Source organism: Bison bison, unplaced genomic scaffold (assembly GCF_000754665.1).
Source record: "Bison bison bison isolate TAMUID 2011002044 unplaced genomic scaffold, Bison_UMD1.0 scf7180017864142, whole genome shotgun sequence".
Classification (NCBI taxonomy): Eukaryota; Metazoa; Chordata; class Mammalia; order Artiodactyla; family Bovidae; genus Bison; species Bison bison.
Window position 1 is genome coordinate 1132625 of NW_011494714.1, and position 19890 is coordinate 1152514.

At 36.5% G+C, this 19890-nt stretch overlaps 1 protein-coding gene and 1 non-coding gene across 11 annotated transcripts in view; one reads left to right on the forward strand and one right to left on the reverse strand.

Moving 5' to 3' along the window:
* Positions 1–19890, forward strand: part of HERC1 (HECT and RLD domain containing E3 ubiquitin protein ligase family member 1) — a 213318-nt gene that overhangs the window by 650 nt on the left and 192778 nt on the right. For 8 of the 10 annotated variants that reach the window (XM_010840213.1, XM_010840224.1, XM_010840219.1 and 5 more), the window contains exon 1: positions 14286–14810. The exons of 1 other annotated variant lie outside the window; for it this stretch is intronic. The gene's annotated coding sequence lies outside the window, so the exon portion shown is untranslated. Of the gene's footprint in view, positions 1–14285; positions 14811–19890 lie in introns of those variants that run through there. One more of the 10 variants, XM_010840215.1, reaches the window with a different exon arrangement.
* Positions 5486–5558, reverse strand: TRNAE-CUC. The gene has a single exon. It is a non-coding gene; the product is annotated as a tRNA-Glu (tRNA).

Sequence of the window (19890 nt, forward strand, 5' to 3'; positions counted from 1 at the left end):
GGCCGGCCGGAGCCGTTCGGGAGCCACCGCCGAGAGGGGCCGCCGGGGTCCCGGGTGGGCGGCCAGCGGAGGCCTGAGGAAACTCTCCTGGCGCGGTGCGGCTCCCCTGCCCCCTGAGGCCTCTTGCCTCCCAGGCGCCTGCAGAGCCGCGTTAGAAGCCGAGCCGCCGACCCCAGGGCGGGGGACGCCGCCCCTCCAGCGGCTTGCTACCTGTCCCTCGGTCCTCGGTGGTCGCATCGCTGACCACCTTCCCCACCCCTTTATCCGCTAACGAGAGCCCCGCCCCCGGCCAGGGCTTGGACCGGGGCGGGCGGTGGGGTGGGGTGGAGTGGCGGCCCGACTCCTTCTCGGGATCCGAGGAGAGCCGCGACCCCGGTGCTCACCGTTATCTTCTCCCTTTTGAGGGGTGGAGGTTGGGACGACGTGCCTTTCAACCCTTTTCTATGCCTTTTGGGTGGGGAAGGCTCATCATCTGGTAAACCTTTCTCCGAATCTTCCGCCTCATAATTTATAAAGCTTCTGCTACAGGGAGAGGAGAAGAGATGCATTGTTAAGTCTCTGGGGTGAGATGAGGAGGATGATGACAGGAGCTGTCTCAAAGAACATGGTGAAACCTTTTTTGTGATGGGTGGCAGGTTCATGGGAGACACGAGGAGGACCAGAGCTGATACCACCTCCCACCTCTCCCAGTAGGTTATGTAAAAGACATGCTGTGCATCGTAGAGAGCTGTAAAACACAGGGACGGACTTTGCCTTAATTGAAAAACGATTTCTGTTATACTGTAGAAAATAAGGATACTCAGGAAACAGGGAATACCAAATCTGAGCAAACTAACCTATCCTTGTAGTTCCATTTCCAGAGGTAGCATGTCAAGCTTAACATTCTGGTTTGTTTCCTAACAGACACTTTAATTTTTTCAAATAGTGTTTGGCTCATCCTTGATTGGGACTTGCAAAACTGTTTTGTTTTATTTGAGTCACTTCTTAGGCTTGCTTGATTAAAACTGGCTATTTCTTCATTAGCACTGGCTGTACTGTATCATCACTATTTCTTTCATTGGGCTCTCTTCCAAAATGATTGTTCGCTAAATGCTCTTGAAAAATAAAACATTAAAAATTATTATCAACTTGATCTAGTACATATGTGTTGTTACAATCATGCCTGTGGTGACGGTGCTGTAAAGGAGTAGTGTTTGTGAAAAGCAAATTAACTTTGATTATTAATGGTGGGAAGAAACCTGTTTACCATAAGGTTTTATAAAATTGACTTCCATTGGTTATTTTTAGACCAAAATCATTGGGTGACATTGTATGTTTCATAGTGCTTTTGTGATTGGAATGTGTTGGACGTGTGCCTTTGACTATGTAGATTTTAGTTAGTGTTTATGCAAGCAAAACTGAGTATCCTAGGTGTCTGTATGCATATACGTGTGTGTATATACACACACGTATTAAGTACCTGTGCACGTTGGTAAATCTTGGAAGTAAATTAAAATGTATTGTTATATTATTTGAGGAAAGAAAGCATTAGGTGGAGCAAAGAATAGTCTTGTAATAATTCCCTTAGGTCACGTGATGGTTGTATATGGCAGAAGGAGACATCTAGGGATGTTGAAACTGGATGCTTTTAAAAGTAGGATAGATTGTCATCTATTTGGGGTTGTCATTGGAATGGATTAAGTGACCTATTAAGGCCTCTTATAATTCTAAACTTTTTATGAATTTTGCTTTCCCTAAGCTCTTATCACTTTGCTTCTTAAATTTCTAGTTATGCTGTTTGCATGTGACGCTTACCCATTCATTTGCTGGTCATGTATTCCATTCCCAATGCAGCCATCCTGGTGGTGTGTGGAGGAGAAAGCAAGTGTTAACATGTCACTTAACTTCTTTGTTAATATTATATAAACATATGAAAATCTTATTTGATTGAAGCAATTTCAGAAGACTTGATTAGGCTGGTTTGGTTAGTAGAGGATGCAAATAATAAATACAATGGAATTCTAATGTCCTAAGCATTTTTTCCTAGAAAAAGACTAAATTACTCAATATTTGAAATTTTTTAAAAAAGACTACATACATTGAACAGCTGATTTTTTAAAATATAGATTTTCAGAACTTAAAATAACAAAATTGATGACTTTGTGGTTTAGGATGTGGAGAAAAGTTTGTATTAGGATAAAAGCAAATTAATTTGTGAAAAAAAGCTTGTATTTTGTGGTTGGACAACTGTGTAATAACAAGTAACGAACTTACTATAATCTATTGATAATTTTCTATGAAAATAAAACTTTGACTTAACAGACGAATGTGTTATTATGGGTACACGCTGCAGATTATCATGATACTAAAAATGTAGAAATTGGTCATTTTAAAAGGAGTTTGCAAAGCCAGTAAAGTTGCAACAGCAGCAGATTTTTTTTGACTAAAAATTGTAGAAGTTGTAAAAAAACATAAAGTAGGTAATTTACTTTTTAGATGCTAGATCTGATTTTTATGATTTTAGTTTCTTCTGCTGTCACTTACTGGACCCTTTAAATTAATGGGAATGTTAAATTCCACGTGAGATCCCTGAGCAAGGAATTAAGACAGTTGCATAAAATGATCCATTGATGGACTTTATTTATTTTTAGCTTTTGAGATTCCCACGTGGCTCAGTGATAAAGAACCTGCCTGCCATTGCAGGAGACAAAGGAGACACAGGTTTGATCTCTGGGTCAGGAAGATCTCCTGGAGGAGGAACTGGCACTCCAGTCCAGTATTCTTGCCTGGAAAATCCCATGGACAGAGGAGCCTAGTGGGCTATAGTCTGTGGGCTCTGTAGTCATTGGGGTTGTAAAGAGTCAGACATGACTGAACACACACACACACACATCACATTTATTTTTAACTTTATTTTGAAATAATGTTAGACTTATAGAAATGTTGCAAAGATAGTACAAAAGGTTCCAGATTCCCTTCACATAGCATCCTCTACTGTTGAGGGCTTACATAACAATGATCAAACCCAGGAAATTTGCATTGGTGAAATATTATTAATTAAATTACAGACTTTATTTGAATGTCACCTGTTTTTTCCCCAGTGTATTTTTTTTTTCTCTTCCAGGATCTAATCCAGGATCCCACATTTCATTTAGTTGTTACATCTTTCTCGTGTCGTCTCCTCCAATCTGTGACAGTTCCTCTGTTTTTCCTTTTCTTTTGTGACCTTGACACTTCTGATGAGTACTAGCCCATTATTTTATATAATTTTTCTCATTTTGGGTTTGTCATGTTTTTTGTATGTTGAGATTGAGGTCCTGTATGTTTGCAAGAAAACTACAGAGGGGATGTGTCCTCAGTGCATGATATTAGAGGGTACATGGTGTTGATGTGTCTTATTGCTAGTGATATTTTAACCTTGATTGCTTAAGGTGAACTCTGCTGTATTCTCCACTATAAAGTTACTTTTCTTCTTTTTGTAGTTGATACATAATCTTAGGGGAGATAGTTTGAGACTATGTGATACACTGTTTCTCCTCAAATTTTCTCCCACTGATTTTAGCAACCATTGGTATATATCCTCTGCAGCAGTTATTATTGTGATATTTTTCCTGCCGGTGATTTTGTACTTCCCTCATTCCTGAAAGAGATGTCCCTTCCTCATTTGTTAAATTATCTATTTTGATGAGTGTGACTTCATGGATATATATTCTAAAGATTCTAATCCAATAGTGTCATCATTTTGTTGCTCAGATTCTTCCAGTTTTGGCCATTAGGAACTCATTCCAGTTGGCCTCCACCCTTGTTTTAGTACTTCCTTATACTCTGGCACCACAGGCTATAGTCTGTGCTCATCTTGTAATTTTCCTTGTATCTGTCCTGAAATCAACTCCTTTTATTGGAGACCAGAATTTAAATCAAGACCTGAATGCTGGGTATGTTCACTAAGGTATCATTTCTCCTAGGCCCTCAGAGGACAGAGCAAGGAAATATATGTATATACTAACCTGCTCACACATGCAAACAGATATACACGTTTATCTCTATGTTTGTCTTTCTCTATATATTAAAACCATATTTGAGTTCATAGTTATATGTTCTATTCCAGTCCCAACACCAGAAGGTTCATTCCAACCTTTTCTTATTTGTAACTTTTTTTTTTTCTAATGGTGAGAAACCTGGCTTTCATTATCTGTAATACTGTATACCAATTTATTTGTTCAATTTTAGAATGCACATCAAGTAGTGACCAATTGCTCACCCTTCTGAGGAACATTTGCCAATTAGAGTGCACTATTTGTATACAAGTTTTTTTCTTGTCTTTAACTTTCTAGTATCTTGTCAACATACTGTTTTTCAAAGTTACTTAGGTTAATTCTTTTCTTCCTCATTTCCTTTAGTGTGGTTATATTATTCATCTGTAATGCAGTTAGGTTCTTACTCTGTATTCTATTTTGGGTTCCCCCAGTTCTGGTTGATTTTTATTTATTTTGGTATATGAGACATTGCTATTACTAAAATATACTTAGAAAATTGTCACTTCTTACTCCCACTACCCTGGTCCCATTCTCTTCTCCCCACCTTTTCCCTCGCCTGTTTTCCATGACTTTAGGTAACCAGTTTTTTTAGTTTCTGGTTTATCCTTCCATTGTCTCTTTTGCACAAATGAATAGATTGTGTGTGTGTGTGTGTGTGTGTGTGTGTTTTACATTTCTTTTTCCCTTTGCGTACAGGTTTTTAAATTGAGGTACAGTTCACACAACACAAAGCCTCCTTTTCTGAAGTGTACAAAACCATTGTTTTTCGGTCTATTCATAAGGCTTTGCAGCCATTACCACTAGCTAATTTAGAACATTTTCATTACCCTGAAACGAAACCCTGTATTCATTAGTAGTCACTTCCTGTTCCCTTTTCCCCAGCCACTAGTAACCATTAGTCTACTTTCTGTTTGTATGAATTTGTCTGTTCTGTTCATTTCATGTAAATGTGGAATTATATAATATGTGGACTTTTGTGCCTAGCTTCTTTCACTTAATGTAATCTTTTCTAGGTTCATCTATGTTGTAGGCTGTGTCAGTACTTCATTCCTTCCTATGACTGAATAATATTCCATTATATGAATATATCACACTTTGTCCATCCATGCACACTTATTGGACATTTGATTTTCATTTTTTTAGCTATTATGAACATTCAGATACAAGTTTTTATGTGGACATATGTTTTCAGTTCCTTTGGGTTTATATTTGGGAGTGGAATTACTGGTTCATAAGATAACTTTTTGAGGAACTGCCAAACTGTTTTCCAGTTCCTTTCTTTCTTATATGAAGAATGGCATGGTATAGATATTCTGTGCACCTTTTTTCAGTGTAAGAGTGTGTCCTGGAAATCACTCCAACAGTTCATCCTTTTGAAGTGATCCTTTTGATATTCTGCATTCTTATTTTTTTAATTAAAGTTTTTAAAATTTATTTTTGACTGCACTATGTGGCTTATGGGATTTTAATTCCCTGAGCAGGGATTGAACCTGGGGCCCTAGCAGTGAGAGTGCTGAGTCCTAACCACTGGACCACCAGGGGATTCTCAGATATTCTCCATTCTTTTTTTTTTTTTTTAATAGCTGTATAGTACTCTCCTGTGTAGATGTGACCTCAGTTATTCAGTCATTCTTCTTTGAGTATTTAGGTTGCTTCTTACATTTTGCATTTATAAACAATTTTATAGTACATGACCTGTGTATATGTATTTTTGTAGTGTAAAAGATATAATAATATCTTCAGGGTAGATTTTTATAAATGGGATTGCTGGGTCAAAATTTCTGTACATATGTAATTTTGCTAGAGATTGCTAGATTTTTCTCCAGAAGGATTGTACTAATTTGTATTCCTATCAGTAATGAGAGCACCTGTTTTCACCACAGCCTTAACCAACAGAATATGTCATTGTGCTTTCTATTTTTTTTTTTCTGTCAGAGACGACTGATTTTAAAAAGTGCCCTGCAGTTATTTCAGTGACCTGAATCTGTTGTGAAAGGGCACTTATTGCCTGCCATTGGCAGATTCTTATAGCTTGAAAGTGAAATATATTGTCCACTAATATTCTACTGATACATGCAGGTTATTTTGTGCAGGGGAAATTGACTAGAGTGCAGTTTCCTGGTCTAGCTAGGATTGCTCATTTGAGACTTTTTGTATTTAATGAAGTTGCTGCGTTGATTCATAATACCTTGCTCTGAAATACTTGTGGAGTTTAACAAAGGATAACTGAAATTGTGAGGAGAGTTTTGTTACCTCTAGAGTATGTATGAGATACTAATTATTGGTTCACACTGTCTGCTAGTTATTTTGAACAGGACATACAGGACCTATTGACACTATGGTTTGATAGTTATTTGACCAGTAATGGCTTTATCTGGAACCTGTTTTATTTCCATGTGAAAGAAGGCCAGTCTTAAGGAAGGTGAAATCAAGAGTCTGAAGTTCTGGGTTAGGATAATCCTGTCAGATTTTAGTGGTGCCAGTAACCAAGACAACATGAAAAACATCCCCATCTTACAAGGAAACTTGTTTTGCCCAGTGAGGCTGGGGATTTAGGTTTTTTCCCCAAAAAGGACATTGTTCCAGGTGCTTGGAACAGATTAATGAAAAAAAGATTCTTGTACTAGAGGAGCTTACATTCTAGTGATTTTTTTGATGAACTCATGTTCTCAGGAAGATAGATACTAAGTTCTGATAGAATCAGTAAAGGTCTGGTGTAGTCTTAAAAACACCTTTGGTGGTATAAAAACCTCAAATAACACTTTATTTTACTGATTACATAGAGAAGCCATGAAAAGTTTACCACCGAATGGTAACTTATGTTGTTCACCAATTTTTTTTCTCTCATTTTAAGTGATTTCTACTATTGCTACTAGTAGTGTGTGGTAGTCACTCAGTCATGCCCAACTCTTTGCAATGCCATGGACTGTAGCCTGTCAGGCTCCTCTGTCCATAGAACTCTCTAGCCAAGAATACTGGAGTGGGTTGCCATTTCCTTCTCCAGGGGATCTTCCCGACCCAGGGATTGAACTCTGGGCTCCTTCATTGCAGGCAGATTCTTTACCATCTGAACCACCAAGGAAGCCCAATAGAATAATAATAGTAGAATAATAGTATACTATAGTTTTTTCCTCAACTGTGGTTCCATGAGAGAACTAAACTCTAATGTTCTAGGACATTTGAGCATTAATTGTATGTGAAGAATTAGCTCCTGTCCAGTGCATCCAGAATGTCACTAGTTATGTACTGTCCTTGGGAGAACTGAGAAAAGGTTTACTCCGGCATTCATTTCAAGTTTTATGGTTCAAAACCTAGTTTTTATGAACCTAGCTGACGAAGGTCATTGTCATTATATAATAGTTAATTAGGTGTTTTTTTTCCCCTGACTTATTAACACTTATTAGCAGAGTGTTGTTGGATAAGTTTTAATCTCTTAGGCTGTTACCTGATCTATAAAATGTTTGATAGTTGCTGCCTCATAGGGCTCATGTGAAGCTCAATATTTTGGCCACCCAGTGTGAAGAGCTGACTCATTGGAAAAGATCCTGTTACTAGGAAAGATTGAAGGTAAAAGGAGAAGGGGGTGGCAGAGGATTAGATGGTTAGATAGCATCAGTGACTCAATGGACATCAATTTGAGCAAACTCTGGGAGATAATGGAGGACAGAAGAAGCCTGGTGTTCTGCAGTTCGTTGGGTCACAAAGAGTTGAACGTGACATAGTGACTGAACAACAGGGCTCGTGTAAAGATTAGAAAAGTTTTTTTCCATCTACATTTATCCATTTCTGTGACTTTAAAAACTAAGTGTTAATTGACTTCCACATTTATATCTTCAGCCCAGACCCCTTCCTTGAGGTACAGGGTCATAGTTCATCAGCTTATTCCACATCTCATTTGGTTGTCTAAAAGACTTCTCAAACATAGAAGTTGTGATTCTCGTCCTCACCATTTTCTTTGAATGTACCCTTAGTAAATTGGCAGGATCAATTAACTAGTCACTCAGACCAAAAAACTTGGTGTCAACTGTGCCTCTTTTGTTTATACCCTATAATCAGACCATCAGCAAATCTTTCTAGTTCTATCTTTTGAATATATTTCTAATTTGATCAGATGTTACCATCTCTGTCTTATTACTCTGGTCTAAACCACCATCATCTCCTGGGTAGATAATTAAAATAGTCTCTTAACTATTTTCTCACTTGATCTCCTACAGTCTCTTCTGTGTTACATAGCTAGAATGGTCTTTTTAACTGTTCATCAGGTAGGCCACTCCTCTGTTTAATGCATTGTAGTGACTTCCTTTTGTAGTTAAAATAACATCTAGATTCCTAGCCATGGCCTATAAAGTCCTCCTTGATGTAGTCCTTGTCTGCCTGTCTCTGTTCACTCCATTTCTGCTGCACCGAGCTTCCCTATATTCTTTGATCATGCTGGGTGCATTCCCAGGGCTAAATGCTTGTTCATGCACTGCTCTTCCTTCAGGTCTCTGCACTGCTTGCTCCCACACATCATTCGTGTCTGCTTAAAAAGGGGTTCAGAGAGTCTACTTCTTTAGAGAGATCTCCAATGATCATACTATACAAACTAGTGATCACCTTGCCCCTAATTTCTCCTTGTCTCTCTCGCTTTTTTTTTTTTATGGTGTGCTTTCTGAAAAGTAATGATTTGTCTACTTGTTTATTACTTGTCTTCCTCACTAGAATGTAAACTCTGAGAGTAGGAACTTTATATCCTGGTCATTCCAGTGCCTAGAAAAGTCCCTGACCCACAGTAAGCCAGAGATGCAACTCTAGGAAATTGTATGTGTAGTAAAATTATCTCTAAATTAGATTAAGTGATTCTACCTTTTAAAGATTTTAAACCAAAGGAGAACTATTAAACAGTTAAATGATGCTGTAATTTTTTTTTGCATTAAATACTTATATGTGAAATGTTAAGATTTAGAACTTACTATCAAGATTATATATTTATGCAAAGGATGTGCTAAGTAACATTTAAAGAATAAGCTTGGAGTGTATCTCTTCTGTTTGTTGTAGTGTTTAACATTCTTTGGTTGTCCTCTAATTATAATGTTAGTGATGTTGATGTTATAATAATATTTCCTCTTACTCTGGCAAACTATTTTTCCTCACTCTAAATTCTTGATTTAAAGTTTCTGTTGATCTTGATTTTGGAGGGGAATGTGTTATTATCTGAGCTTTTTCTTTTTAAACTTAATATAGAAGCATTTATAGACACCCTTCTAAATATTGTCATTTAAAATTTTTTATGTATTTATTTTTTTTGGCTTTTCTCAAGATGCGGTGAGCTGGGGCTACTCTCTAGTTACATGAGCGTCTCATTGTGGTGGCTTCTCGTTGCAGAGCATGGGCTCTAGGGTGCTCAGTCTTCAGTAGTTGCTCCACGTGGACTCAGTAGATGTGGTTCCTCGGTTCTAGAGCACAGGCTTAATAGCTGTGGTGCACAGGCTTAGTTGCTCAAGCCTGACATGTGGGATCTTCCTGGATCAGAGATCGAACCCATGTCTCCTGCTTTGGCAAGTGGATTCTTTACTACTGAGCCACCAGGGAGGCCACGTTTGCCATTTTTAAAGACCTTTCCTGTTAGTCACTATACAGTAAAAGTGTTCATGAAAAGTTTTGTGTGATATAATTCAAATAAGCAAATTTGCTAACTGATAGTATTAGAAATCTAGGATAACCTAGGAATATTATATTATTTATGTGTTAATATAATTTAAAAGCATGTGGGGGGCCAGTATCTTTTATATAAGGTATCACTGAACTTTCTTACACATCTGAGCATTCAGTGATATATATTTAAATTTTGTCAGTAGTATAATCATAGTTTCTGACTTCTCAAAATTGCATATTCTTTTGAAAAGAAGGAATGATGAAGAATGATGGAGAGATTTATATAATTTAGTGAAGGTGGTATGGTGTAATGGACAGATGCACATATGAAGAATTAATATTGGGTAACACTTATTGAGTATTTATTGTACACCAGGCACTATTGTAAGAACTTTGCTCTGTTGTATAAATCATCATATTAAATCTGGTTGAATTGTTTATTATTTAAACCAATTTAACTTATTTATTTTGTAGATAGGAGATTGAAGCACACACAGAAAGGTGCTTGCCCAAGATCTTGTAGCTAGTAAATAGTGGCGCCTGTATTTGAATTCAGAAACAGAGGCAGATGTTGGTAGAAACTGTGGGGCAGGGGATGGAAACAGCCAGCCAGTGATTGTTTTATCTGATTTAAAATCCCATCCAAATAATGTCATTTGAGCAGGTCTGTTTTATATAGGTGTTCAGAAACTCGTGTTGACAAAGGCAGACTTTTAAGTGCCGTGTATTGCTTTGACTTTATAAAAAATAATTTTATTTTTTTATTTTGGCTCGCTGGGTCTGTTGCTGTGGGGCTTTTTTCTAGTTGCGGTGAGCTGGGGCTACTCTCTAGTTGTGGTGCTTGGGCTTCTCTTCTCACGTGTGTGCTTAATTTGCTCAGTCGTGGCTGAATCTTGCGGCCCCATATACTGTAGCTTGCCAGGCTCCTCTGTCCATGGGCTTCTCCAGGCAAGAATACTGGGGTGAGTTGCCATTTCTGACCCAGGAATCGAACTCTGGTTTCCTGCATTGCAGGCCGTCTGAGCTACAAGGGAAGCTCTCTTTTCATAGTGGTGTTTTTCCTGTGGAACTTGGCTCTAGGGCGCCCCTGCTCCCAGGCTCTAGAGCACTGGCTTAGTAGTTGTGGTGCACGGGCTTAGTTGCTCCTTGGCATGTGGGATCTTTCTGGATCAGGGATTGAACCAATGTCTTCTGTGTTGGCAGGCAAATTCTTTACCACTGAGCCACTAAGGATGCTGCTTTGACTTCTTAAAGAATGTTTCTATCAATAGTTTTCTTCTGCCAAAGAAGGTAATAGGTGTTAGACGAGAACAACAGTTGGAATAAGGATTGAACTTTGCTATTTTAAAAAGGTGAATGTTAGTGAATTTTTATACCCTGAAATAAGTTTTTCTTGGTAGACCTTGAAACAATGATATTAAGTAGCGAGTTTAGTCTGAAAACTGTCTGGAGTGCAAACAAGTAGTAAAATAATAATGCCTCACATTTGTATATAGCTTTTCACTTTCCCGAGTAGTTAGGGAAACATCTCAATTTGTCTTTGTAACACCTCTGTGGAATAGGCAGGATAGATATTTTGCCATTTGATAAGTTTCCATAGAGGAGAAAGGTGCTTGCCTAAGGAACAAGCCTTTGAATAACCTCTAGTTGCTAGACTCTCTTTTATGAAGATGCTATTCATAAAGGACATCACTGTTGCTTTGCAAAACTGCCAGAGTGTAAGTGGTGGATTTCTGCATTGTATGGTGTTATAGACTTATCTCTTACATTAGTGATTGAGAAGTTCTTCATCTGGAGGCAGAATATACTTGGCATGATGAATTTGGGCAAAGATGGCCTATTGTAATTGGTATGTTCTTAGTGTTTGTTATGCTTAAAGCCTAGACATTTTTAAGAAATACAGCTTAGGTTAAAAATATAATTCTTGTAGCAACACAGTTGTAATCTTTTTTAAATTGATATTTTTCGTTAAGACCTTTTCCAGTTAGGCTATAATAATATTGATACTGTTAGATTAGCATAGGAGTAGGGCACTTTGATTCTTTGAAATCTAGAAGGGTGTTTTGATAGCTTCTGAAAAGACTCACGTAATGTGTGACAGTAGGGAAATGCTGATAAAAATTTAGTATGTCACCTAACATACTAACACCTAACAGTATTCCTCCTGTTCATTTTGAAACTATTCTGAATTGCACTGATTAAATTGGTCTGAGATTTTAAGAGGAATTTTTCAAAACTCTTAAAAGATATGCTGTATAAGGGAATAAAATCAGGTGCAAATTTACAGAATCACTTCATTTTAATGATGGTTGAAAAAATGTGACATTGTTTTTCAGATGATTGCTGAATGTTTTGTATTTTTAAGTTGCATCTTTCAGTTCTCAGTGTTATTCTCTTTTTCTGTGGTGCTGTCTTGTAATTGCCTCCTTGTTACCACCCCCTCCCTCTTCGTCTGCCATCTGTTGGCTTGGCTTTTTATTTCACTATAGGGAAGGCAGGAAAGAGTTCTTGTACACAAGATAAAACTAGTCCTGTTTGGAGCTTAGTGAGCTAGAGCATCTATACAATATGTCTTCTGATGATAAATTCCAGAAGTACCATAAGCCCACGGGAATAGTAGCAATGACTCTGCAATACTGTCTACAACTTAAATAAAAATTAAAAAAAATTATAATTAGACTATTATTTTCATGGAAAACCATAAACTGGCTGGATATTATTAACAGGCTTGTAAATAAGAATTAATTACATAGGAGAGTTTAGCATATTGAGTATTCGTGAAATTCTTGTCCAATGATTTCATACTTTATAAACTTGATTTGTTCATGGTAAACTTAAATTCACTTATGCATGACTGTGCATTAATCTTTTATGGGAATACATAGAGGCTATTTGCAGTCCTAGGTAGATAACTCAATTCCAAGACAGTGTTTATTTAAAAAAATATTTTTATTATAAAATCTTTTAAACATATACTAAAAGTAGAAAGAAAACTATAAAGTGCTCCCATGTACCTATCATTGAACCTTCATGAATTATTATAGACAATCTTATTTTCTTTATATTTCTGTCTACCACTACACACTCCCAGTTTTGGACTTTTTTGAACCATATCCTGGACATATTTAATTTGTAAATTTTAGGTATTTCAATATGACCTCTAAAAGATAGTCATTTTCTCTTTTTATTAAGTAAGCATAATACCATTATCTTAAAAAGTTTTATAACAAGGTGTTAATGTCATCAAACATGTAGTCAGGTTTTGTATTTTTCTGATTGTTTTATATACATACACAGTTGGCTTGAAGTGGATTCCAAATAAGGTCTGTAGTTTACAATTATCTTGTATATTAAATCACTTTTAATCTTTAGGCTCGCCTTCCTTTTTTTTTTCCCCCCCTTTTTTTTTGTTATTTTAAGAAACCAGGTTTTTGAGAAGTTTCCCATAGTCTCATTTTGCTGATTGCATCTCTGTACTGTAAATGTCATTTAACACATTCTGTCTCCAGAATTTCTTGTAAATTGATAGATTTGTCAGGTTTTTTTTTTCTTTTGGTAGGTGTACTTCATAGGAGAAATCTGTGTTCCATCAGGTCTTGTTCTCTTTTTGTGATATTGGCAGTTATTGATGATCATTCATTAGGGACTGCAAAATAGTGAAATTCTGTTGTTCATGTATTAGATGTTTTGGTTTTTTTTAAGATGGTGTTTTTTAGGATAGTCCTTCAACAGTGTAAATTGTACATTTTGGGCCTTGTATTTATATCTGAACGGGTTCTGGGATGATTTGACAAAATTGTTTTAAAAAGGAAAGAGTGCAGATCTTTATTATTGAAAATCCAGAAAAAACTTGGGAATCTAGAGTTTTACATTTGGCCAGTAAATAGCTGAACATCCTATCATGAGATAACATCTTGTCTCGTAATATGTGTAGCTGGTCATTGAGGTTTGTTCTTTTGCAGTCTATGTTCATTTTCAGAAATTTCAAAAGTAATTTGTTCAGGGCAGCAGTTATTAGTTTTTTGAGTCTGATTTCTTGGCATGAATTTGAGAATAGGCTTTGGTGTGAATCAGATTTAAGAAATTTTGAGTTAATGTAACATAGCATAATTTGTATTAAAAGTTCTTTGACAACTAAAGCAGCAGCAATTCCCAGTGTAGATCCTTGACAAAAAGGTTTTGAGGTCAAGCAAACTGATATACTATGTGTACTTTTTCCTTTCTTGATACATAATATAGTACGTGTTAACACGTAAAAGACCTACAGTAAGGAACCTGTTTAATATTAACTCAACATTTTCCAAATTTATTTGATAACTGAGGCTTCCCCTTGTTCCCCCATAGCATCTTGAAGAACTAATGGAACAAATTTTCCAGAGGAATCAGATTTTGGGAAATATGAATTGGGTTTGAACAGAGAATAAATAAAAATAGCTAATGATGATGAGTGTGTGTTACTTCACTACAGTGATGTGGGGAAATTTTTGATAGATAATAAGATGGAAGGTATATATGTATATATGTGGGTGATTCATCTGGCTATATGGCAGAAACAATACTGTAAAGCAATTATCCTCCAATTAAAAATAAATAAATAAAAATTTAAAAAATAATACATTTTTTCCAGTGAGAATAAAAGAAAGAGGCAAATGTTGTTTATCTTAGCCCATAAGCATTATACTTTTAGAGAAGCCATGCTAGGAAAGGACTTCAGTCATATATAACATTACATGCTAGGCACTGTTTTCCGTCCTTTATATATAATTTGTAATTTGTTAATCTTTACAACAAACTTATCCAGTAGGTATACTGTTGTTATCCCAGTTTTACAGATAAGGAAATTGAGGCACAGAGAGATTAAGCAAATAGTTCGAAGGTTACACGGCAGAGTTGTTGATACAGCAGAACCGGAATCTAAACCTAGGCACCTGGCTCCAGAGTCCTTGTGCATAGCCAGTGCTCCATACTGCAAGATGTGGCAGATGGAGATCATGAAATACAAATTAGATTAAGAGGGGATATAAACTCTGCTTGAAAGGACCATACATATTTTCTTTAACTTTCAGGCAATCAGTGTCTGAGAGAAGAATGTGGAGAGCTGACTGTGTCCCAGTGAAGATAGAAAACATGGAAACCTGGAAACTGTTATCCATAAAAAAGGTACACCTCTCAAAGATATAGATTAGATGAATTTAAGTAGAATGCTGAGTTAAGAGGACACTGTTATACCAGAATTTCAGATTAGAAGGGAATTGGAGCTTACTTTATAAGACCCCTTCATTTTACATATGAGATCTGAGGTTCCACAGTTGGTTCATGTGCTTGTAGTAGTAATCATAGCTCACTTAAGTGTACTTCATTTTGCATTTGTACTTCATTCTACATTCATGTAGACTCTTGTTTGATCCTCTAAACAATCCTGAAAGGCAGGTAGGTCCTATATTTTCTACAACAAAACTGGGTTTTGAATTTTTTTTTTTCTTGGCGGGGGCACATACCACATGGCATGCAGAACTTCCTTGATCAGGGATCAAACCGGTGCCCCTTGCATTGGAAGCACAGAATCTTAACTGCTAGACCACCGAGGGAGTCCAAATCTGGTTATTGAATTTAGATATGGTGCATCCTAAAGGCTAAAATTTCGTATACTAAATCACATTGCCTCGGTTCTTAATGAATAACATGTAAAAGTAGTGCACGCTTTTGGAATGAGATGACTTGGGTCAGAAAGAAAACCTGCATTTTGACAAACGGAAGTGACTCCCTCCTAAGTGTAAAAGATAGTATGTGCTAATTGGAAACAGTAATTTTTAGATGGTATAGAGGAAAATAAAAAAGTAAAAACTACCTCACCGCACAGAGTAACCACTGTTAAATTCTAATGTGTAGTTCTTGAGATTTTTTTCTAGATTTTTATATACTCAGAGAATTGTTTCAAAATTATATGTGTATATATATATATTTATTACTTTATAACCTAACATGTTGTGTTCTTAAAAGAGAATAATCATAGGCATTTGATCTTTTGCCTCTAACATAGTAAAGAAGGTACATGCAGCGACAGTAGGCATAAACTGATAGCATCCTGGGCCAACTGAAATGTGCCGTCCCTTCCCTAGTACACTCAGTTTAATAGCGGACCTGTTAGTAACAGGGTGAATAGATTAAAAAACCTGTTTGGGGTTAGATTAATTTAAGGAGGCAGTGAGTTTCACTTTCTATAGTTTCAGTTAACCAACTGTCAACCATGGTCTGAAAATATTAAATGGAAAATTCCAGAAATAATTCATAATTTTTAAATTGCTTGCCATTCTGAGTAACTTGATTAAATCTTTGGTGGTTCTGCTCCATAAATCACCCCTTTGTACAGTGCTTGAGTTCAAGGAACCCTTATTTTACTTAAAATACAACAAAAGCAGTGATGCCGGTGATTCGGATATGCTAAAGAAACAGGTGCTTCCTTTAAGGGAAAAGTGAAAGTTCTCAACTTCATAAAGAAAATTGTGTGCTGAGGTTGCTAAACTCTCTGATAAGAATGAATCTTCTACCTGTGAAATTGTGAGGAAGGAAATAGAAAATTGGTAATAGTTTTGCTGATGCCCCTCAAATTGCTTAAGTTTATGGCTACAGTGCCTAAGTGCTTAGTTAAGATGGGAAGGGCATTGTATTTGTACCATAAGATGTTTTGAGAGAAGGACCATAATTCACATAACTTTTATTATGGTGTATTTTTATATATACTGTTTTACGGTATATTGTTATATTCTATTTTATTATTGTTAATCTCTTACTATTCTAATTTATACATTAAACTTTATAATGTATATATGTGTTGTATATGTATACATATATATAATGTACATAATGTATAAGTATATATATACTGTAAAAGTGTATAATGTTTAAGTCCATGGTCTGTACAGTCCATGGAATTAATTCTCCAGGCCAGAATACTGGAGTGGGTGGCCTTTCCTTCTCCAGGGGATCTTTCCAACCCAGGGATCGAACCCAGATCTCCCGCATTGCAGGCTATTCTTTACCAGCTGAGCCGCAAGGGAAGCCCAAGAATACTGGAGTGGGTAGCCTATCCCTTCTCCAGCAGATCTTCCTGACCCAGGAATCAAACTGGGGTCTCCTGCATTGCAGGCGGATTCTTTACCAACTGAGCTATCAAGGAAGCGCAGTGTATGTATAGGGAAAACATAATATATTTGGATTAGGTACTGGCCATAGTTTCAGGTATCCACTAGGGGTCTGGGAACATATTTCTTGCAGATCAAGAGTGGATACTGCACTGTAGTATAAAGCTTTATTTTAGTGTTTTTTTCCTGTAGAATTTGGGATCATTGATTGTTTTGTAGTTTTATGTGGAAAAAACTCTTTTCACACTATACTGGATTAAAAGACAAGTAACTGAGACTCTTAAGAAAACATTAAAAAGAATAAAGTATAAGTTTTTTGGAACAGTCTAAATATGGGCTTTTTTAGTGAGTTTGTGTGTTGTGTGGGGGTTATGTAACCGTCTCTAATTATCAAAATACTGTTGCAGTGGTGGGAGGGGAAAGGAGCCTATTGTGTTGGATTGTGGAAGGGTTCTTTATACTTGAAGTTGGTTCTTTAGCAACTCTCGCTTTCTGTTTTCATGACTACATCTAGTAGTTTGCTTTGTTAATCATTCTCTTTACCCAAGCAGATTTTTGGCATGATCTTATTTTCAAAATGTTTTCTTTTTGAGGATTAGATTATATTGTATTTACATCTCTTAATATTTCCTTGTTAGTTTTAAATTGATAGTAAAGCTTATGATTTTAGGCATGCTAGTTCTTTTGCATTTCCATATAAATTTTAAAGTAAGTTCATCTATAGATGCAAAAAAATCTTGCTGTGATTTTGATAGATATTGTACTAAATCTCTAGATCATTTGGAGGGAGAACTGGCATTTTTATATTTAGTCCTCCATTCTAGGAACATGGTGTATCTCTTCACTTATTTAGAACTCCTTTGATTTCTTTCATCTGTGACTTGCAAGTTTTAGCCTATAGATCCTGTATATGTTTTGTTAGTCTTGCATCTACGTGTTTTATTTTTTTAAAAGTTTAAAACCTTTCAATCAGAGTATCATATATCTTCATAGAAGTGTATGTAAACTAAATATACAGCTTGATTACTTTCATGGAGATGGAATTATTTTCAAATTTTGCTATTTTCTGTTAACTTGAGAGATTTTCAGGAGGGAGGTAGGATTCAAGATGAAGGAAGGAAAAAAGTTTTCCATTTCTCCTTTGTCAGGTTTTCATAGTGTGACTTCATTGTTTTGTTTAAAGGTGAATTCTCAAGGAACATAGTCATAGATAGTTAAGCTCATTTCCAAATTAACTTTGCCATTTAGATTTTTTCTATTGTAATTTACCACCATTCATGTTACAATAGATTAACTTTGATGTTTTCTAATATAAGAAATTCATGACTATTTCAAAACAATGAAGATGCGGGTTAAAGATTTAAGAGATGGAAAGATCTGCCTTCTCATTTTTGTTGAACTGGTTATTCCCTGCTCGTTAGCTTCCTTCTGTGTACTTTGTACAGGGCACAAGCTTAAGTAAACTTGTCATCTTGCTGTCTGGTTTTTATCTTCTAAGAAGGGTAGGCAACTTAGGGTCTATGTTTATGGACCGCCCTGGTCCATTTTGAGTAAGATTCGTTATTCTAATTCTGAGTTTACAAAGATGATATCATTATAATTACTTCAAATAACCATGTATCAGGGAAATTTAAAGTGGTATTTGATTAATACAGATACTCCAGGAATAAATGAGTTTGTTACGTATGCTCCACCAGGAAGGACATGGTTAATAATAGAAAAACTACATGTATCATTTAACTCCTCTGTATATTCTTATTGTAAAAGATACTCTTTTTCTTTTTTAAAAAGAATTTTTTTTTCTCCCTTCATTTTTATTACTGGAGCTCAGCTATGCTTGATTTAGCTATTTCTGTCCACTTCCACAGACTCTTATTTTGAAAAGATTTTAAGTCTATAGAAAAGTTGAAGAATAGTACAACAAACTCCTATGTGCTTTTCATTTAGTTTCATAGATTGTAACACTTTGTTGTGGGTACTTTTTTTCTTTTCTCTAAACATACCCCCCACCCTCCCCCCACCACACAATTTGCTTTATGTGAGAGAAGTTGTAGTCACTAAGATATTCCCTCACCCCCTCAACCTAAAAAAAAAAAAAAATTTCAGGTGTGCATCTCCTAAAAATAAGGACATTTCCCAGTGTAACCACAATACCTTTATTGTGGAAGTGAAAGTGAAGTCACTCAGTCGTGTCCGACTCTTTGTGACCCCATGGACTGTAGCCTACTAGGCTCCTCTGTCCATGGGATTTTCCAGGCAGTAGTACTGGAGTGGATTGCCATTTCCTTTTCCAGGGGATCTTCCCAACCCAGGGATTGAACCCAGGTCTCCCACATTGTAGACAGATGCTTTAACCTCTGAGCCACCAGGGAAGTCTTTATCATACCTAAGGAAAATAACATGAATTCATTATCTAATATGCAGTGTCTGTATTTAAATTTTTTGTCTTCCACTTATCTTTTATGCCTTTTTTTTTTCTGATTCACAGTTCAGTCATATTCACATATTACTTTTGGTTTCTTTGTCACTTTAGTCTCTTTTAGTCTAGAACAATCCCTTGCTTCCTTCCCCTCTTTTTCAGTGATACTAACTTTATTGAAGAATTAATCTAGGCCATTTGTCTTACATAATATACTACAATCTGAATTTGCTGACTGTTTCTTTAAGATTATGTATGAATTTCGGGATAGCTATATAAGTGATACGTGCTTTTTGTGTCACCTCACAAGGCACCTAATGCCATTTTTTCCATTATCAGATCAGATCAGTCGCTCAGTTGTGTCCGACTCTTTGCGACCCCATGAATCGCAGCATGCCAGGCCTCCCTGTCCATCACCAACTCCTGGAGTTCACTCAGACTAACGTCCATCGAGTCAGTGATGCCATCCAGCCATCTCATCCTCTTTCATCCCCTTCTCCTCCTGCCCCCAATCCCTTCCAGCATTAGAGTCTTTTCCAATGAATCAACTCTTCGCATGAGGTGGCTAAAATACTGGAGTTTCAGCTTTAGCATCATTCCTTCCAAAGAAATCCCAGGGCTGATCTCCTTCAGAATGGACTGGTTGGATCTCCTTGCAGTCCAAGGGACTCTCAAGAGT